The sequence below is a fragment of the Pecten maximus genome, chromosome 2, assembly GCF_902652985.1.
Source record: "Pecten maximus chromosome 2, xPecMax1.1, whole genome shotgun sequence".
Classification (NCBI taxonomy): domain Eukaryota; kingdom Metazoa; phylum Mollusca; class Bivalvia; order Pectinida; family Pectinidae; genus Pecten; species Pecten maximus.
In genome coordinates this window covers 45,176,961-45,196,006 of record NC_047016.1, presented here as the reverse complement: position 1 = coordinate 45,196,006, position 19,046 = coordinate 45,176,961, and the positions used below count along the sequence as shown (strand labels likewise).

Sequence of the window (19,046 nt, the reverse complement as noted above, 5' to 3'; positions counted from 1 at the left end):
ATATACACACATATATAAGTGTCTGATTCTCAACGACACCTGTACACACACCTGTACGCCGTTATACACAGGTATGACTGTAACACTGAATCACGTTCACCATCCCTAATCAATATGTCATCACGACGTACCTCGGAATATAGAATTACTAAAAAAGGTATCAATGTCACACGTACACTTGGATGTGTTTCTTGAGTCACAACATGTGTGTAATAGAAATGCTTCTTATTGTGATTTTCTAAATAAGGATATCGTGTCCCACACTTCACAAATCTTATCTCCATCTAGCTAATATCTAAAGATAGTATACTACTGTAAATGCATAAACTTTCGTTCGGGATTTAATTTTGTTTATTTCACAGTTTTAGGAAATCCACAACCTAAAATCCGGACGAAATATTTTTCACACCAAATAAAACCCACACATATATAATTTGAAATAAATTGTGGATTTTATCTGAAAATCTGTTGTGGTTTGTACATAAGTTGTTAGGTAATTATCATATTATGATATATATATTTAACAGGTGAATTAACAATCTATAATGATTGCCAGTCATGTCAATATAAACACCTGTCTTTAAATTATGACAGGTAAAGTGAATTATTTTGACACGCCTCTGTGATCCTCGCTTACTGGTCCCTAGCTAGCCTTTGTGTTATTGATCATATGCTGTCCACGAGTTGCAAGTTTCTTACAAAGGTTATAGGTCTAAATTAAAATTGATAATTATTATCTTTATTGAGCGTGGTTGATTTTAATTATCCTGATTGAGTAATTATATATGTACATACTTCTCACCTGAAAGTGTTTTCACTCCAATTTTGGGGTCAAAATTCCCAATACAAAAGTTGTACATCACTTGATAAAACACAGGTTCCCATATAAATGTAACATTATCTTAGTGTAGAGGGAAGGGGAGGAAACTCCAATACCTGGAATACTCGTCTTACTTTGTGTAACTTTAACATACACTGGTTCTGTTCAAAATACTGACCTCATAGATTATGAGAGACCTTTATGATATAATGTATACACATAGAGACTTAAAACTTAAGGGTGTATGCTACCTTATTGTGGTATTGGATGGGGCATCTTTTAATCACATATGGAGCCTTTCTGTTTATGCTACCTTACTGTGACTTAGAGACTTAAAACTTAAGGGTGTATGCTACCTTACTGTGACATATAGACTTAATGGTGTAAGCTACCTTACTGTGGTATTGGAAGGGGCATCTTTTTATGACATGGAGTCTTTCTGTTTATGCTACCTTACTGTGACTTAGAGACTTAAAACTTAAGGGTGTATGCTACCTTACTGTGACATATAGACTTAAGGGTTGTATGCTACCTTACTGTGACATATAGACTTAAGGGTTGTACGCTACCTTACTGTGGTATTGGAAGGGGCATCTTTTTATGACATGGAGTCTTTCTGTTTATGCTACCTTACTGTGACTTAGAGACCTAAAACTTAAGGGTGTATGCTACCTTACTGTGACATATAGATTTAAGGGTGTATGCTCCGCTATTTAATGTCCTATTAATAGCTATGGTCATTTAAAGATGACCACCATGTGTGCCAGTTGCATGCATGTGATGAGTGTGTACATTTTGAGAGCCAGTCTCACAATCCTGTAATAGGGCAGCAGGCTCAATTCGTACACCCTACCTTAAGGGCAAGGACTAAACGTAAAAGGTATGGAACTCTCAGGTATTGATATAACTGTGAATGATATACCAAGTATAAAAATCATATATTTTGATGATTCATGCATATTAAAGATAAAATTATCAAATCTCATAATAATAATCCTAAAGTAATGTTGATTAATAAAAAATATTAAAAGGAAAGATCTTTTAACACTCTTGGGGGTCGGATGGCACAGTGGTAACACATTCGCCATTCACCTATGTCGCCGGGGTTCGATTCCCTGATCAAACGTGAAAAGGTATGGGGACATTCGCTCTACCACATGTTTTTTCCCAGTTTAAGTGACTCCGGTTACCTCTCTCAGTAAGACTTCTTGCACACTCCATCCGGCCATCAAGCATGAATAATATATGTTGACATAACTTATTTCACAATTGTTGTAAAATCAATAAAGTTTACATAACTCTTATAACACAAATCAAAAGGTGACCAGGTAGTACCATATGCCCTTCAGTCTACAGCTTTCCACAATGACATAAACCAGTAGTGTTTCCTTAATAGATTAATGATACATATCTTTTAATTTTCTGAATAGCGATGCAGTTTTTATCAGTGATAACATATTTATTGAGCCATTAAACATACAAGTCTGATTCAGTATTTTGGAATTTTGCTTTAAAAACTTTTTTTATATAAAATTGTGTGTATGTTGATTCGTTTTATGTAAGTGTGTACCGGTATATCTAAATGATACACTTAATGAATTCTCACTTTTTGTTATCCCTTTAGATACCTGTATACAATCGATGTCACAAACTCCAGCGATACACATATGATCAAAGGTACAGCATTAAGAGGTTCAGTGACCTGGATGTTAGCACACAAGCAGCTGGTTGATACAGAATACTTAAATACACTGGTAAATAAGTTTCTATGTCTGGCTTCAAAAGGAATGAGGAATGGCATGCAATACAAATCCCCTCCATGTAGTCATGTACCGGCTGAATTATCCTCAAGTTATAGCTCGGATGCAAATTTGTTTGAGTTGAAATGTATTGTCATACTTGACTATTATATGACGTATGATCAAAATGTGTTTAAATATGAAGTCACTCGAGTGTCGACAAAAATATTCTATAAATAGTTACAGCAAACTTGTCCTTGACATTGGCAGCCTAAAATACAAACTCGTTTGAGGTATACTCATACATGACCAATGTATGAAGTTTGATTGAAATCTGGTTAAAAATGAAGTTGCTAGCTATAGAAGGCCAACAAAGTTTTTCTATAAATAGTAATAGTGACTGTGTCCTTGACCTTGGCAGCCTGAAACACGACCTTGCTTAAGGTATTATTTGAGGTATACTCACACTTGACCAATGTATGAAGTTTGATTTAAATGCGGTTAAAAATTGAAGTCGTTAGAATGCTGACTATGATTTTCTGTGAAAAGCTATGGTGACCTTGCTTTGACCTTGGCAGCCTGAAACACGAGCTCGTTTGAGGTATACTCATACATGGCCAATGTATGGGTGTTATAGATGAATGGTGGCAACTGCCTCTTAGCATTGTGTCAATGAGAAAACGCTGAACAAATGTAAATATTTAGAGGTATAGCCATACTGTGACATATATACATATAGACCAAAATATCCATAATACAGTTATCATGTTTCACTTGGACTTTGACCCCATTAAACATATCAATATCAGCAAAACAAAAAAAATGGTGTTTCCCACATGGTTAAATATAATACCTGTTAATATTGAATTACAGAAGTTTTCATGTACTGGTGAAATGTCATATGTACTGTTCAGTATAATATTCAGAACCAAGATAGTTTTGTCCTGAATAGAGTTTGAAAAAATGATAATTAATCTTAAATGAATAATAAACAATTATCTTCACTAAATTGTCACTTGTTCATTTTGTGTTAAAAAACAAACAATTATCTTCACTAAATTGTGCCTTATCCAATTTGTTTACATTGTAACCTATATATGAAGTCACAAATGTTTCATTATAAGCAATGACTACAAATAGTTTATCTTTTAAAACTCACTCAAACATTCTTTCTTGGAAATTCCACTGGGACTGGTCCATAATCCATATCATACCTAAACAAGTCCCAGTGTGGTTAATACAATGATATACAATGTATTTAATCCAGTAACCTTCAATACTATATGTATCCAAAAGAATTCACAGAATATCAGTTAGCTGTGACTATTTACCTGAAATCAGTTTAAAATCTTGCCCCTGTCCATCCTCACAATCTCCCAGTCACATGTATGTTGTAACAACACAAGTCTGACCTGTACAGACTTGTAATACAGTGTAGTGTAATACTACTACACAGAGGCGGATGTCCCACAATATATGGGGGCTTAACTTCATTCTAGCCGTGTTAGCTTACCAGGTAGAATTATAACAAAAAACCTTTAAGGAAATAATTTTCAATAGACACACATTTCCATTTTTATCTAACAATCATATTATTTCCCAAGAAAAATCACACTTTAATTTATGTATGAGAAGAAATTTCCTTGAAGGAAATATCATAAAATGTCATAAAAATTGACAAGACTTGGTATCATTGCAGAGCTGATCACATTGGATCTTTGACTGATATTGCATGTCTTAGAGTTTATCTTTTATAGCATCTAATAAGGTATACAGGTATATATATGCACAGGTGGCATGGTCTCAACACAGGTCTCAGTAACGTGTACATTCAGACAAAACTACAGTTAACTGTATGGCATCAGAAACAAGTCCCTCTCCTTTGACAGACTTAACTCTTATAAACAAGTTCAGAAATAAGTCCAACCCTTATATACAGACTTAACTCTTACAAACAAGTTCAGAAATAAGTCCAGCCCTTATATACAGACTTAACTCTTACAAACAAGTTCAGAAGTAAGTCCAACCCTTATATACAGACTTAACTCTTATAAACAAGTTCAGAAATAAGTCAAACCCTTATATACAGACTTAACTCTTATAAACAAGTTCAGAAATAAGTCCAACCCTTATATACAGACTTAACTCTTACAAACAAGTTCAGAAGTAAGTCCAACCCTTATATACAGACTTAACTCTTATAAACAAGTTCAGAAATAAGTCCAGCCCTTATATACAGACTTAACTCTTATAAACAAGTTCAGAAATAAGTCCAACCCTGTTATACAGACTTAACTCTTACAAACAAGTTCAGAAATAAGTCCAACCCTTATATACAGACTTAACTCTTACAAACAAGTTCAGAAATAAGTCCAACCCTTATATACAGACTTAACTCTTATAAACAAGTTCAGAAATAAGTCCAGCCCTTATATACAGACTTAACTCTTATAAACAAGTTCAGAAGTAAGTCCAACCACATATTATACACTTAAATCTTACAATCAAGTAAAGAAATAAGTTCAGCCCTGTCATACAGACTTAACTCTTATAAACAAGTTCAGAAATAAGTCCAACCCTGACATACAGACTTCATTAACTCAAATAAGCTCAGAAATAAGCCCACTTGTTGGCTTTTTTAACCAAATTATATTCTTTGATAAACTCATGCCTTACCCAAATATTTTATAAATAGAATTACATATACTCTTATGTCTAAGGAAAGAAATTCTTTTTATAGCTGAATAGCTCTCACAACAGCCTACATGTACAAATCTGTATCTTAGATGATTGATCAAAGTTTTAAGAATATGATACAGGTTCAAACACAGAAGCTTCAATCTAGCTCCATCGATAGAATCAGTTTTTTCCTTCTAAATCTGATAAAGGCATGTGATAAAGACCAAATTTCTATTAAAACCGGTTTTGTCTTATGAACTACAGAGGAAAGGGATTAGGATTGACTACAGTTTTATAAAGGTCGGTCTGGGTCGTGGACCAGGAAGTTTTGTGATGAAGCTAAATACCACCTATGAGGTGATGTACGGTAGTGTACGGTAGTTCTCTAATGATCAACAAAACTGCTTTGTTGAAAATACTTTATCCTGTAAAACATATATATATATTATGGTACCAAACTTATTTAAAGCTACACAATTCTTTTGACAATGCATTTTAATGAGAAAGTTTTTCAACTAATAAATAGTTGAATTATAAATGATCAATGTTAGAAAATAAATTAATCTGTTATTATCACCATGATACTGTAATATAACATAAATATAAGATATGATCTGATTTTCCTCATGGCTAACCATGGTCACGTGGAGATCAATATTTTGAGATATTGACCTCATGTATATATTTTTAGAAACAATGGGTAAATATTGCTTCAATGACGTTGGTGTCATTCATTTTGACATCACTTTACCCGATTGTAAGTTTCCATTTATCAAGATAAATATAATACAATTCCAACCTTTTGCAAACAAATCAACTTATCAGGTAGAATCTTTGTACTCGGTCAATATTTGATTGGACCAGGTGGATATAACATCATATTAACCTATAAGTAAAGGTTCATAAATGATAATCATACATATTTAAGTTTTAAAAGAAAAAAGTAAAAATTTATAGTCAAATTTGAACTTTGAACCAATCTGCATGTATCGTCCATAATACAAAGTGAACCAATCTGCATGTATCGACCATAATACAAAGTGAAAGCTGATGGTAACTATAACGAACATGATATTAATTATAAGAATGCAAATCACATTCCTCAATTGACTGAAAATATTTGCAAAGAATGCATAGATGAGTAATTTGTGAGATAGAGCAGGGACAAACTTTGATGTAGGTCAAACCATACATTTAGGTCAGTGTGACCTATTTTTGGTACAATACACACTATCACCTCACCAAGGTCGACCCATACACCAAGTAAAAAGGTCATGTAACAAGTAGTGTAAACAGTTGGGCCTGTACACTGTTTTTCTTTGGTGTGGGTCAAAGGTCAGAATTCCACTACTCCCAGTTTCTGACACTGTTGGTGTAACCCCCCTCCCCCCACTCCAAGTTCATGACACTGTTGAGTCATGAAATTCATATGACCATATGACTTATTTCATTGCAGGGGGTATAAAAATGCTTCTGACTTTGATATTTGTAATGCTAAATTGTTCCACAACTTTACTCAGGAAAAAATACCAGTTGTTAGGTCTTAAATCTTTTTTTGTTTACATGAGGTAAGGACATTTTAGTGATATCAATTCAACAATAAAATCACTTTTCAATTGTCTGTAAATGTAGATGTACTTTAATCTTCCTATAGCATCAAAAAGCTTTTAAAATGTGAAATGGAAAATCAGTTTTTAGAGTCTAAATATTTTAAATTCTAAAACACTATACCAGTTTAATGGATAGCAGTTTTTGCATCATTATTAACTATCACGAGCTTCACACATTTAAGGATGGTCCATTACAGATTAGAGAATCCATCAAAATATATATATATACTACACACATATCTATCACACTGTCTGTTTTAATGACTATACAGTTATTTTTGCTGTTTTTGTAGTAAAAAAAATAAACTGAAGAAAAATTACAACATTTATCATCATAAAGTGATTTCATGGTTTCATTAATAAATCAAACTTTGTTTCACAGCAAGTTTAAATTTTTAAAAACTTAAATGTCTAATACCAAAAGTAATTTATTTTCACAATTTTGTTTACAATCAATCTTCATGTTATGTAAATTACGTTTGTGGTTTTTTATAACCATTGCTGCTCTCACTTTCAAACAACTACAATGTATATGATTATCTCAAATCTTCTTACAAAACAAAAATACCACTATCTGACTACATTAAGAAAGATTGTCCCCATTTCATGAAAAAACACAAATAAACGACTGTAATAAAAATGATTTGTTTCAATTTCCTGACAAACAAAAATAAACAAATTAAGAATAATCGGTTTAAGAACAACAATGACCACTTCATCAGGAGAGGAGATATACATGACATCCTTAAGCTTGTGAGGAGATATGCATGACGTCCCTGTGAGGAGATATACATGACATCCTTATCCTTGTGAGGAGATATGCATGACGTCCCTGTGAGGAGATATACATGACGTCCTTGTGAGGAGATATACATGACGTCCTTGTGAGGATATATACATGACATCCTTAAGCTTGTGAGGAGATATACATGACGTCCTTGTGAGGAGATACACATGACGTCCCTGTGAGGAGATATACATGACGTCCCTGTGAGGAGATATACATGACGTCCTTGTGAGGAGATATACATGACGTCCCTGTGAGGAGATATACATGACGTCCCTGTGAGGAGATATACATGACATCCCTGTGAGGAGATATACATGACATCCCTGTGAGGAGATATACATGACGTCCTTGTGAGGAGATATACATGACGTCCCTGTGAGGAGATATACATGATGTCCTTGTGAGGAGATATACATGACATCCCTGTCAGGAGATATACATGACAGTTTAGACAGAGTCCGGTTTAGACAGCGATACAGATTAGACAGAGTCCGGTTTAGACATAGATACAGATTGGTCAGAGTCCAGTTTAGGCAGACATAAGATTGGTCAGCCAGTCTGGTTATAATTAAGACAGAAATACAGATTGGTCAGCTAGTCTGGTTTAGACAGAGATAGGATTGGTCAGCTAGTCTGGTTATAATTAAGACAGAGATACAGATTGGTCAGCTAGTCTGGTTTAGACAGAGATAGGATTGGTCAGCTAGTCTGGTTTAGACAGAGATACAGATTGGTCAGCCAGTCTGGTTATAATTAAGACAGAGATACAGATTGGTCAGCTAGTCTGGTTTAGACAGAGATAGGATTGGTCAGCTAGTCTGGTTATAATTAAGACAGAGATACAGATTGGTCAGCTAGTCTGGTTTAGACAGAGATAAGATTGGTCAGTCAGACCGGTTTAGACAGAGATAAGATTGGTCAGTCAGACCGGTTTAGACAGAGATAGGATTGGTCAGCCAGTCTGGTTTAGACAGACATACAGATTGGTCAGCCAGTCTGGTTTAGACAGAGATAGGATTGGTCAGCTAGTCTGGTTTAGACAGACATACAGATTGGTCAGAGTCTGGTTTAGACAGAGATAAGATTGGTCACCCTGACTGGTTTAGACAGAGATAGGATTGGTCAGCTAGTCTGGTTTAGACAGACATACAGATTGGTCAGAGTCTGGTTTAGACAGAGATAAGATTGGTCACCCTGACTGGTTTAGACAAAGAACTTCACTCTTTGTTTATCATATTCTAGATATCAGACAAGTAATATTTCATATTCCAACAATTTACTAGTTATATATATGTACCACACTGTAGATCAATTATGTAAATTTCTATTTGTTATTGTCTCGTTATAAAAGTGTAAATATTTAGACAGTCTCGACCAACATAATATATATCTGGTATAGTGCTACAAGTACTTCATGTATACAAATATTAATTGCTTTACAGCTGATTATTGATTTAAAAAAAAAAATGAATTTATGCAACATATGAGGCATATCTTCATCAAATTACGGCCAGCTATCAGCTGTGATGGGAACTTGATAGTGTTGTTTATAGAAGACTTACCGGATTAATTAATTAGTGTGCTGTGGTACCAGTCGCGTACATTACAATAAATGTTTCATTATTGGGCGGATATGATGATAAGTACACTGTAAGTATGGTACACCAGTATAATAATAACACTCTACTCGACCTTTGTCAGACAAAGAACCACAGCCCTGTCAGGGGTTTTTACTTTAACTTTTCTCCTTGTTAATTGATCAAGATTTGAAAAATAAAACCTTGTTATGCACTAAAACTATATGGCAGCAATACCTAGTTGTACTGCCATCATTTGTACAGTAAACCTTGTTATACTGCCATCATTTATACAGTAAAACCTTGTTATACTGTCATCATTTATACAGTAAAACCTTGTTATACTGCCATCATTTATACAGTAAAACCTTGTTATACTGCCATCATTTGTACAGTAAAACCTTGTTATACTGTCATCATTTGTACAGTAAACCTTGTTATACTGTCATCATTTATACAGTAAACCTTGTTATACTGCCATCATTTATACAGTAAAACCTTGTTATACTGTCATCATTTGTGCAGTAAAACCTTGTTATACTGCCATCATTTATACAGTAAACCTTGTTATACTGCCATCATTTATACAGTAAACCTTGTTATACTGCCATCATTTATACAGTAAACCTTGTTATACTGCCATCATTTGTACAGTAAAACCTTGTTATACTGTCATCATTTGTACTGTAAAACCTTGTTATACTGCCATCATTTATAAATGTAAAACCTTGTTATACTGCCATCATTTATAAATGTAAAACCTTGTTATACTGTCATCATTTATACAGTAAACCTTGTTATACTGCCATCATTTGTACTGTAAAACCTTGTTATACTGCCATCATTTATAAATGTAAAACCTTGTTATACTGCCATCATTTATAAATGTAAAACCTTGTTATACTGCCATCATTTGTACAGTAAAAGTTTGTTATGTTTTCACTATTTTTACTGTAAACCTTCTTATACAGTCATCTTTTGTAAAGTTAAACTTATACTACCACCATTTGTAGACCAAAATAAGATACAATTCCAGGGATTTGTTTATTTGACATATTTTTGAAATAGTGATTTGACTTCTAAAATTGCTAAAATTTGAGGGTTAATTGGATGCCCTGAGGGGCTATACATGTGTATACTGTATTGTAGAAATCAAGACAATGCACCTGTTGACGCTGGAGCCTATACATTCTGGTCAACCTCCTGAAGTAGTCGGACACTTCATCAGCTTCACACAGCCAAAACAGTGTCACCATGCAGGCCATGTATTCATCATGGACATCAAGTTAACACCTCTTCACCAGCCTATGTCTTGTTCCGTGTCTAATTATGGGTCGGACACCACTGTGGAGCCCCCCACCCACTGTCTTCTCATCTAGAAACCTCAAGCTAGAATCAATGAAAATTAGATATATCTCTTCCGATATAGAATTAAATAGGAAATGAAGGACACGTTTTATCATCGGTGTATCTTTGAGAATCTCAATCAACCATACTCCAGAATCACACCATATTGGTTTTCCATGAACCAGTATACTGCATCAAAGTAACTGTGTGTATTTTTCATTAGGAGACTGTATCTGTTTGTTTTTTCCATTAGGAGATTGATCAATATTTGTTGTATCACAAGGAATTTAAAACTAAATTCAACTTTAAAAAGCAATTGAAGGTTCCATCGTTCCAATATATATATATGAAAATGTCAGCAGAATTGTAACAACAAAATGTAATTTTTCTTACTTCTACTACATGTACATGTACGGTATATCTGGTCAGACCATATATCAACATAAATAATGGAATGTATACAATATAACATACATGAGAATTTGAGTAAGAAAAATACCTTCTAACACCTGCGATAATGGAGGAAACATCATTACATGATTACTGAGATACTCTAGGGAGGTTTAGTCCTTCAGCAGGCAAAGGAACTCACTTGTAAGTCATTATCAAATATATTACGAACAAGGCCAATTTATTTCTAGATTAACTTAGACAAACCACAAATTGAGTGACAGCATGTCAAAATTTACAAAGTACATTTGTATTACAAAAATTTTCACTGATGAACCTGTCATCGGGCATTAAACATTTCAAGATATTTCCAGACAGAGCGACACAACAGAAGATCATTTTTATCCTCGGAGACAGAGTAAATGTTGTCACATTCAAATGTACAATATTTCACCAGACAAATGTTACAAACAAAAATTTAAATATTGTAGGTAAATAGAAAAAAACTTACTTGTTTTTAAGCACTTTAAATCAATATCAGGTTATTTCCTTTTGTATAAAATCCGCGTAAAGAGAATAGAAATCTATATACCTTTCCTCTGTGTATGTCCCCACCACTACATACACACTACAACATCTCAGTGACGTTGGACACTAAATCACTCGACATGCCTACAATGACTGCGGTCTCTTGTACACTTGGGTTGTAAACGAAATCACGTGAATATACGTAGACTCGTTAATTAATTCTGTGGCCACTTCGCGTTTATCGAATCTACATACAGATGTTCTGGAGTGATGCTAGCCAGGATCGCTTTTAATTGTAAACTCGGTGACAAAATAATGTACTAGCACATTCTGTGATGAACACTGTTAGACTTTAATGATGATACAAAGTTGTATAAATATATTAGATAGTTTTTAGGAAGACAGTCGCTTATGAGTAAATTTCTTTTTGCTGAAGTGCTGATTCACCAAGGTTCATTAAATAAAATATTATATTCATAAAAAAAAAATACAAAATATGTTTACCATAATGTCACATCTGACATTTTGATCCTTTGAGTTGCTCCCCCCCCCCCCCTTTCCATTATTTGAAGAGTGGAAAATAAAATAAAGAGCTTTATAAGTATATACTTCATCAAAAATAAAAAAACATATTTACAGTTAAAAGGGAAGAGCACATTTACGTTATAACTTTCATAGAAAAATTTGCATAAATAAACAATGCATCAATGGAAAGAAATTAAAATGCAAGGTTTAGTAAAGTGAGGTACATAATATCCAGGTACCAACAGACAAGACACAGCAGTACACGTATATCAGTTACAGTAACAGTAGATGATATAATTGTACAGCAGGAAAACAGGTAACAGCAGCTAACATCAGTGTACACCAGGTCACAACAGGTTACAGCAGTTTATATTAGTTGAAATCAGTTTACAGTAGTTGTATCAGTTTACAGCAGATGATATCAGTTTACAGCAGTTGATATCAGTTTACAGCAGTTGATATCAGTTTACAGCAGTTGATATCAGTTTACAGAGGTTAAAATCAGTTTACATTAGTTGATATCATGGTTTACATTGTCCTACAATAACCCCACCCCTACTTTGTTATTACATTGTCCTACAATAACCCCACCCCTACTTTGTTATTACATTGTCCTACAATAACCCCACCCCTACTTTATTACATTGTCCTACAATAACCCCACCCTACTTTGTTATTACATTGTCCTACAATAACCCCACCCCTACTTTGTTATTACATTGTCCTACAATAACCCCACCCTACTTTGTTATTACATTGTCCTACAATAACCCCACCCCCTACTTTGTTATTACATTGTCCTACAATAACCCCACCCTACTTTGTTATTACATTGTCCTACAATAACCCCACCCTACTTTGTTATTACATTGTCCTACAATAACCCCACCCCTACTTTGTTATTACTTTGTCCTACAATAACCCCACCCCCTACTTTGTTATTACATTGTCCTACAATAACCCCACCCGCTACTTTGTTATTACATTGTCCTACAATAACCCCACCCTATTTTGTTATTACATTGTCCTACAATAACCCCACCCCTACTTTGTTATTACTTTGTCCTACAATAACCCCACCCCTACTTTGTTATTACATTGTCCTACAATAACCCCACCCCTACTTTGTTATTACATTGTCCTACAATAACCCCACCCCTACTTTATTACATTGTCCTACAATAACCCCACCCTACTTTGTTATTACATTGTCCTACAATAACCCCACCCCTACTTTGTTATTACATTGTCCTACAATAACCCCACCCTACTTTGTTATTACATTGTCCTACAATAACCCCACCCCCTACTTTGTTATTACATTGTCCTACAATAACCCCACCCTACTTTGTTATTACATTGTCCTACAATAACCCCACCCCCTACTTTGTTATTACATTGTCCTACAATAACCCCACCCTACTTTGTTATTACATTGTCCTACAATAACCCCACCCTACTTTGTTATTACATTGTCCTACAATAACCCCACCCTACTTTGTTATTACATTGTCCTACAATAACCCCACCCCTACTTTGTTATTACTTTGTCCTACAATAACCCCACCCCCTACTTTGTTATTACATTGTCCTACAATAACCCCACCCGCTACTTTGTTATTACATTGTCCTACAATAACCCCACCCTATTTTGTTATTACATTGTCCTACAATAACCCCACCCCCTACTTTGTTATTACATTGTCCTACAATAACCCCAACCTACTTTGTTATTACATTGTCCTACAATAACCCCATCCCCTACTTTGTTATTACATTGTCCTACAATAACCCCACCCTACTTTGTTATTACATTGTCCTACAATAACCCCATCCTACTTTGTTATTACATTGTCCTACAATAACCCCACCCCTACTTTGTTATTACATTGTCCTACAATAACCCCACCCCCTACTTTGTTATTACATTGCCCTACAATAACCCCACAACTACTTTGTTATTACATTGTCCTACAATAACCCTACCCCTACTTTGTTATTACATTGTCCTACAATAACCCCACCCCTACTTTATTACATTGTCCTACAATAACCCCACCCTACTTTGTTATTACATTGTCCTACAATAACCCCACCCCCTACTTTGTTATTACATTGTCCTACAATAACCCCACAACTACTTTGTTATTACATTGCCCTACAATAACCCCATCCTACTTTGTTATTACATTGTCCTACAATAACCCCACCCCTACTTTGTTATTACATTGTCCTACAATAACCCCACCCCTATTTTATTACATTGTCCTACAATAACCCCACCCCTACTTTATTACATTGTCCTATAATAACCCCACCCCTACTTTGTTATTACATTGTCCTACAATAACCCCACCCCTACTTTGTTATTACATTGTCCTATAATAACCCAACCCCTACTTTGTTATTACATTGTCCTACAATAACCCCACCCCTACATAGTTATCACATTGCCCTACAATAACCCCACCCTACTTTATTACATTGTCCTACAATAACCCCACCCTACATTATTACATTGTCCTACAATAACCCCACCCCCTACTTTGTTATTACATTGTCCTACAATAACCCCACACCCTACTTTGTTATTACATTGTCCTACAATAACCCCACCCCTACTTTATTATTACATTGTCCTACAATAACCCCACCCCCTACTTTGTTATTACAGTGTCCTACAATAACCCCATCCTACTTTGTTATTACATTGTCCTACAATAACCCCACCCCTACTTTGTTATTACATTGTCCTACAATAACCCCACCCCCTACTTTGTTATTACATTGTCCTACAATAACCCACCCCCTACTTTGTTATTACATTGTCCTACAATAACCCACCCCTACTTTGTTATTACATTGTCCTACAATAACCCCACCCCCTACAGTATTACACTGTCCTACAATAACCCAACCCTACTTTGTTATTACATTGTCCTACAATAACCCCACCCCTACTTTGTTATTACATTGTCCTACAATAACCCCACCCTACTTTGTTATTACATTGTCCTACAATAACCCCACCCCTACTTTGTTATTACATTGTCCTACAATAACCCCACCCCTACTTTGTTATTAAATTGTCCTACAATAATCCCACCCCTACTTTGCTATTACATTGTCCTACAATAACCCCACCCCCTACTTTATTACATTGTCCTACAATAACCCCACCCCCTACTTTGTTATTACATTGTCCTACAATAACCCCACCCTACTTTGTTATTACATTGTCCTACAATAACCCCATCCTACTTTGTTATTACATTGTCCTACAATAACCCCACCCCCTACTTTATTACATTGTCCTACAATAACCCCACCCCCTACTTTGTTATTACATTGTCCTACAATAACCCCACCCTACTTTGTTATTACATTGTCCTACAATAACCCCACCCTACTTTGTTATTACATTGTCCTACAATAACCCCACCCTACTTTGTTATTACATTGTCCTACAATAACCCCACCCTACTTTGTTATTACATTGTCCTACAATAACCCCACCCCTACTTTGTTATTACATTGTCCTATAATAACCCCACCCCCTACTTTGTTATTACATTGTCCTACAATAACCCCAACCTACTTTGTTATTACATTGTCCTACAATAACCCCACCCCTACTTTGTTATTACATTGTCCTACAATAACCCCACCCCTACTTTGTTATTAAATTGTCCTACAATAATCCCACCCCTACTTTGTTATTACTTTGTCCTACAATAACCCCACCCTACTTTGTTATTACTTTGTCCTACAATAACCCCACCCTACTTTGTTATTACATTGTCCTACAATAACCCCACCCTACTTTATTACATTGTCCTACAATAACCCCACCCCTACTTTGTTATTACATTGTCCTACAATAGGTAGCAGTGTACAGTAAAAATGCCCAATTTTGAAAAATATGACACATGTCTTAGATATGTAAACATTGCCAGTTAACCCTACATATAAACTCTAATAAAGTATATATATTTGTAATCTGTACAACATTTGCAATTTTAATACAGCTCTGAAGGATAAGTTAACTGATATTTTCTGTGATTTTTAGAGCTGTGAATACCATGGTAACAGCTTAAAAAATGCTCAAAAATTGCAAAATATTATGATATTTGACCCAAAATACCACATTTCTCCACACAATTTTTTTCTGAAACATATTTAAAATTAAATATCTCTATCCCAAAGACAGAATTAATCTTCTTTTGACATATGTTGTAAATTAAGTTTTTCCGCTATCTCACCTTTACTGTGGGCATCCATTTTTCGCTGTAGGCAAAACTAAATTTCCTGTGTAAACACACTTGCGGAAAATCCCAAAATTTAAAATCCGGAACCAATTTATTAATTTTTGTTTTAACAAATGTGAAGCCTGTATGTACTTCTTCATACTGAATATACCAATTATAGTGTACATTTATTTTTTCATTTTTTATGCATATCATAATACAGGAGTTATTTGCTTAACAAAAAAATTGCCCATGGCCAGGCTGTCCTACTGTAGTGTGCTACCATAACCCCATCTTACTTTGTTATTACATTGTTCTACAATAACCCCACCCCTACTTTATTATTACATTGTCCTACAATAACCCCACCCCTACTTTGTTATTACATTGTCCTACAATAACCCCACCCCCTACTGTATTACATTGTCCTACAATAACCCCACCTGACTTTGTTATTACATTGTCCTACAATAACCCCACCCCTACTTTGTTATTACATTGTCCTACAATAACCCCACCCTACTTTGTTATTACATTGTCCTACAATAACCCCACCCTACTTTGTTATTACATTGTCCTACAATAACCCCACCCCCTACTTTGTTATTACATTGTCCTACAATACCCCACCCCTACTTTATTATTACATTGTCCTACAATAACCCCACCCCCTACTGTATTACATTGTCCTACAATAACCCCACCTGACTTTGTTATTACATTGTCCTACATTAACCCCACCCCTACTTTGTTATTACATTGTCCTACAATAACCCCACCCTACTTTGTTATTACATTGTCCTACAATAACCCCACCCCCTACTTTGTTATTACATTGTCCTACAATAACCCCACCCCTACTTTATTATTACATTGTCCTACAATAACCCCACCCCCTACTGTATTACATTGTCCTACAATAACCCCACCTGACTTTGATATTACATTGTCCTACAATAACCCCACCCCCTACTTTGTTATTACATTGTCCTACAATAACCCCACCCTACTTTGTTATTACATTGTCCTACAATAACCCAACCCTAATTTGTTATTACATTGTCCTACAATAACCCCACCCCCTACTTTGTTATTACATTGTCCTAAAATAACCCCACCCTACTTTGTTATTACATTGTCCTACAATAACCCCACCCTACTTTGTTATTACATTGTCCTACAATAACCCCACCCCCTACTTTGTAATTACATTGTCCTACAATAACCACACCCCTACTTTGTTATTACATTGTCCTACAATAACCCCACCCCTACTTTGTTATTACATTGTCCTACAATAACCCCACCCCTACTTTGTTATTACATTGTCCTACAATAACCCCACCCTACTTTGTTATTACATTGTCCTACAATAACCCCACCCCCTACTTTGTTATTACATTGTCCTACAATAACCCCACCCCTACTTTGTTATTACATTGTCCTACAATAACCCCACCCTACTTTGTTATTACATTGTCCTACAATAACCCCACCCTACTTTGTTCTTACATTGTCCTTCAATAACCCCACCCTATTTTGTTATTACATTGTCCTACAATAACCCCACCCTACTTTGTTCTTACATTGTCCTTCAATAACCCCAACCCTACTTTGTTATAACATTGTCCTACAATTCTACAATTACAATAACCCCACCCTACTTTGTTATTACATTGTCCTACAATAACCCCACCCCTACTTTGTTATTACATTGCCCTACAATAACCCCACCCCCTACTGTATTACACTGTCCTACAATAACCCTACCCTACTTTGTTATTACATTGTCCTACAATAACCCCACCCCTACTTTGTTATTACATTGTCCTACAATAACCCCACCCCTACTTTATTACATTGTCCTACAATAACCCCACCCTACTTTGTTATTACATTGTCCTACAATAACCCCACCCCTACTTTGTTATTACATTGTCCTACAATAACCCCACCCCTACTTTATTACATTGTCCTACAATAACCCCACCCGTACTTTGTTATTACATTGTCCTACAATAACCCCACCCCCTACTTTGTTATTACATTGTCCTTCAATAACCCCACCCCCTACTTTGTTATTACATTGTCCTACAATAACCCCACCCTACTTTATTACATTGTCCTACAATAACTCCACCCTACTTTGTTATTACATTGTCCTACAATAACCCCACCCCCTACTTTGTTATTACATTGTCCTACAATAACCCCACCCTACTTTATTACATTGTCCTACAATAACCCCACCCCCTACTTTGTTATTACATTGTCCTACAATAACCCCACCCTACTTTGTTATTACATTGTCCTACAATAACCCTAACCCTACTTTGTTATTACATTGTCCTACAATAACCCCACCCCCTACTTTGTTATTACATTGTCCTACAATAACCCCACCCCTACTTTGTTATTACATTGTCCTACAATAACCCCACCCCCTACTGTATTATACTGTCCTACAATAACCCCACCCTACTTTGTTATTACATTGTCCTACAATAACCCCACCCTACTTTGTTATTACATTGTCCTACAATAACCCCACCCTAGTTTGTTATTACATTGTCCTACAATAACCCCACCCTACTTTGTTATTACTTTGTCCTACAATAACCCCACCCTACTTTGTTATTACATTGTCCTACAATAACCCTAACCCTACTTTGTTATTACATTGTCCTACAATAACCCCACCCCTACTTTGTTATTACATTGTCCTACAATAACCCCACCCCCTACTTTGTTATTACATTGTCCTACAATAACCCCACCCTACTTTGTTATTACA

The 19,046-nt window shown here is 35.3% G+C and overlaps 1 protein-coding gene across 4 annotated transcripts in view; it reads right to left on the bottom strand.

The window, feature by feature from the left end:
- The window catches only part of LOC117322231 (PTB domain-containing engulfment adapter protein 1-like), a 70,531-nt gene that overhangs the window by 39,642 nt on the left and 11,843 nt on the right, over positions 1-19,046 (bottom strand). The window contains exon 1 of one of the 4 annotated variants that reach the window (XM_033877021.1): positions 11,464-11,630. The exons of 2 other annotated variants lie outside the window; for them this stretch is intronic. The gene's annotated coding sequence lies outside the window, so the exon portion shown is untranslated. Of the gene's footprint in view, positions 1-3,890; positions 3,909-11,463; positions 11,631-19,046 lie in introns of those variants that run through there. One more of the 4 variants, XM_033877022.1, reaches the window with a different exon arrangement.